We start from the raw sequence: 4,632 nt of genomic DNA on the forward strand, positions 1-4,632 counted from the left end.
CTATTTATTTGTTCTAAATACTTTATTAATTAAATGTAAACATTAAAATTCATATTAAATATTGTTCAAAGTGAAAGTATGTCCGCAAATGCTTTATATATATGTATAGTCTTTGAGTAACAACTGAGTTCTTTCTCTCTCCCTTTTCTCTTATTTAGTCTTTGTATTCACAAACATTTAGCTCGTGCCGAAACCTGAGAACTTTAGATACCAGAGTAATTTTTGCTTTTATCGAAGAATTTTTTTTTTTTTGCATTGTTTCATCATCTTCAATTTTTTCCTCTCTCATTTTTTCTAAATAATGGCTAATAACGGAATCATTAAACAAGCTGTTTTGAACTTGGAAGCTTTGAATCAAAACACACCTTCCACAGAGGGGATTTTTCCACTCTTGCAGATTCTTCCACTAACAAAAGTCTCTCTTGCGGAAGCACATAACACGACACTAGAGTGGATAAAAGTACGTACGGCAACCACCCAAGTCTAGATGAAGGTCGTTTCTGACTTCGAACGGTTTACCAGAAAAAACGGGAGAACTGAGCCATTTCATAAAAGGGGTGACCGACTAATAAGGCAAATTGAATCAAAGTCTATCGAAAATCTACTCAATAGCAAAGATGCGGAGGCATCAAAAGCTGCAGTCATCTGCAGAGTGAAGAGGAGCATTCTTAATCAGATTCAGGCGGACAAAAAAAACCACTTGGAGAGTTATCAAGAAAAAATTAAAGAAGGCGTTTAGAGGAAGACATATTTATGATGATCAGAGAGACAAAGAAACTTTAACAATCCCTGTAATTGGGAAAATGCTCCGAGACTACCAGATGATCCTTGGTTGTAGTCTTTTGGAAAAGGTGAGAGCGAAGATAAAAAAAATAGAGGGGGTCAGTGGGATATAAGAATCACAGGAAAGAGGTACAGCTTCTTAAATCCATGACAGCTCATGGATGACAGTAAAGTGAGAGTGGGCATGATTAAACAAGAGGAAGAGAGGTTAGAGTTTTAATTTAATAAAAATAAAATTAAATGAGAGTTTTAATAAAAAAAGAGGAAGAGTTGGAAAGAAGAGGAAAGAAATACTGAACAAGTATGATGATTTTTTTTCAAAGAAGGGGAAGTATTGGGAGCTACAGGAAAACAGTGCACAAAATCACATTAAAGTAGAATAGGGTGACGTATATGAAAAAGAGGCGACATCCCCAGGCACTTCAAACATACATTAAGGAAGAAATACCAAGTTTATGGAAGCAAGGGGTAAATTGTGGACAGCACTTTGCTCTATAACAGTCCATTGTGGGCAGTATGGAAGAAGAGTGCCCCAGGCGAAAATGGTGAAAAGTACTGGGTAGTAATTTATTATTGTAAGCTCAATCAATGTTGTCAATGAGAAATACCCTATCCTGAGATTTGAAAATATTCTAGAAAGGTTAGGCAGTGCAAACATTATTGGTACATTAGATCTAAATGCAGGATACCACCAAATTAAAATGAACCCCAGGGATTAGTACAAATCTGCATTTACTTTTGATAGAGGCCATTACTAATTCTCCAGAATGCCATTTGGTCTGAAAAATGCACCTGTATCATTCTAGAGATTTATGGATGAATTCTTACGGGGATTGGATAAAGCAGTTTTCCAGGTGTACATGGTGAACCTACTAGTGTTCAGCAAATCAGAGAGTGACAATGTTGAACACTCGAAGAGCATGTTCCAGAAAGTAAGGGAGTTTGGCCTCAAGCTTTCCTTAGAAAAGTCTGTGCTAGGGCCAGAGCAGATCAATTTTTTGGGGCATACCATCTCCTGGGAAAGTGTGAGACAGGATATCCAGAAGGTGTTGGCTCTGCAAAGGATGGTGGTACCAACAGACGTAAAGGGGATTCGGCGATTACAAGGAGCATTAAATTACCATTGAAGGTTTGTTCCGGATATAGCAGAGTACCTTGTGCTCCTCAATAATTTGTTAAAGAAAGGTAGCACGACAGTAGTGACACCAAACATAGCACATAACATTCAGAAATGCATTGAGCAGCTAAAATGGGAACCAGTTCTTGCATTCCCTGACTTCGAGAAATAGTTATAATCATGTGGGAAGTGGAGCATTTCTGGCCCTATGTGTTTGGAAGGCATTTTAGGATCCACACTAATCATAGACCATTGCAGTGAGTAAGAAAATTGAAAGAGTCTTTCGCGCATATCACCATGGAAGGAAATCCTCAATCAGTATAATATGGATATCACTTATAAGCCTAGTAAAGACAATTTTGTTGCATACTGACTCTCAAGGGCAATAATGGTCAATCCAATCAAGGAGAATCATCTAGATATGCTAGACAGTTCTTGAGAGAGTGGACCCCAGAAGAAGAACAGCAACAAGAATTGGGAAATAGGGGAGAGAAATCTGGAGATTGAAGACTCAACTGTGGAAAGACCAACATAGATGGAAAAGATTAATGAAACCATTAATGATAAACATTGCCAAATCTTATAGAAAACCAGAACCTTGGGGCTACTAAAGATGGAGTATGAAACATACAGCAACAGCAATATTGTGACTATATGGCTCCAGTCCAGTCTCAGGGAGAACCAAATCTGCAAAGCACTAAAAGGTGCATCAAAGGCCAGACAAGCCCATCATCTATATTTAGGGAACACAGTGCTGTGGGATAAAATTTGGCATCTTTGGTGGATGGAACAAATCAATCGACCAATTGTTTATACGTTGTACGATGATGGCAGAGGGTCTCTGTTGATGATGCAAAACGCCAAAAGGAGGTGACCCTTGCATATCACCAGGGGAAGACCAACAATAGAGGACTGAACAAAACACTATAGGCGTCGCACCGTTGATACCTCTGGTGGGGTATGAAGCCCACAATACAAGAAACTGTTGGTAGTTGTGGTGACTGTGAAATATGACAGACATCAACCTCAGGCAATTCAGGAAGAGATGCCCACTACAAAAGCACCACTTAGTGATCTTAAAGCAGATTTGTTTACGTAGAAGGGATACAAGTGGGTCACATTTAGCAAACTATTTATGGCGTACCGAGTGAAAGAGAGCAGAAACGGTCAGCAGAAACGGTGTGGTATTAAGAGCCCTACGCATGTGGTTCCAGTTTTATAGCATTGGGGATAAAATCTTGTCTCACAGTGGAAGATGTAAAGTTTTTTTTCATTCTGTTCATTAGGGGCTCAATAAGAACATGTGAAAGTAAATATCAGTGATTCATGTGAATTTGTATTTTTTTTTTCTTTTGTCTAATTTTTTGGCATAGAGTGCTGTTATTTTGAATTCTGTTTCTGTATTTTTTTTTGTGTTTGTATCTTTTTATTGGTATTGTATTTTAATTATATCTGTATCTATCTCATTTAGTGTTATTGTATTTTATTGTGTTGGTATTATATCATTTTCCTTTGTATACAGGGTGTTTCAGGGCAAACTGAAAAATGAATCTAGGAACTCAATACATGAAAAAAATTTCCTCTGAAGGTATGTCCCTAAACGCTTTGTTTAGGAGATATTCACACTAAAATATTTTCATTGTTATGAATTATTTACGTTATATGAAATAAATTTAACCTATTTATTTGTTCTAAATACTTTATTAATTAAATGTAAACATTAAAATTCATATTAAATATTGTTCAAAGTGAAAGTATGTCCGCAAATGCTTTGTTTAGAAGATGGATTTGATAGAATACTAGTATGGCCTTTTATCCCTGACTGTATAAAAACTATCAGCAACATAAGGATTAATACTATTTGGAAGTAGCATTGGGAACTGTCAATAACATTTATCAGTTTGTAAGAAGCTTTCGCTGAGTACCCATCATTAAGCCTTTAACTTATACTAATGGTGAATTTTCCGATATGGTGTTTATGTACAGTTTTTGCAATGGTAATGCTAATGCTGCCCATCGAGAATATGCCAGGCGATTTCCAAATAGAAGATTACCAAACAGTCTATCTTTAGCTCCACGTTTCAAGGTCTAAGAGAAACTGGTACATTTGCTATAATACCGCTACAACTGAGAAGGGATATGTGGCTTCAATTAGATGGTTGTCCTCCACATTACGGAAGAGGTCCACGACAATAGCTAAATATTAATTATCCCAATCAATGGATTAGCCGTGCAGGACCAGTGGCTTGGTCTGCATGCTCTCCAGACCGGACACAACTAGATTTTTATGTTTGGGGTGACATTAAACAAGAAGTCTATGCAAGGCCGGTCAATGATCTTAATTCCTTAGGACGAAGGATAATTGAATTGTGAAATAATAACTCATATCTAGTATCGTTCTGCCACTGCTGCTTTTGTAGAAAGATGCCGAGTCTGTCTTAATGCTCAAGGAAGTCACTTTGATCAATATTTAATATGAATTAAATGTTTACGTTTAATTAATAAAGTAGTTACAACAAATAAACAAGTTTTATTTATTCCATATAACCTAAATAATTCATAATAATGAAAATTTTTAGGTGTGAATATCTCCTAAACAAAGTGTTTGCGGACATACATTTTTCTTGTTTTGAGGTCCTTAATTCATTTTTTCAGTTTGGCCACTTAACCATAAAACACTCTGTATAGTAGAGTTTACGAGGATTCTTCGTAAACTGGTGGGGGGGAGTTAC

General features: G+C 36.7%; 1 protein-coding gene across 1 annotated transcript in view; it reads left to right on the plus strand.

Moving 5' to 3' along the window:
* Positions 1-4,632, plus strand: part of LOC106686069 (uncharacterized) — a 30,338-nt gene that overhangs the window by 12,095 nt on the left and 13,611 nt on the right. The gene's annotated exons all lie outside the window — the stretch shown is intronic.

Source organism: Halyomorpha halys, unplaced genomic scaffold, assembly GCF_000696795.3.
Source record: "Halyomorpha halys isolate HHAL.00 unplaced genomic scaffold, Hhal_1.1 Scaffold34.1, whole genome shotgun sequence".
Lineage (NCBI taxonomy): Eukaryota > Metazoa > Arthropoda > Insecta > Hemiptera > Pentatomidae > Halyomorpha > Halyomorpha halys.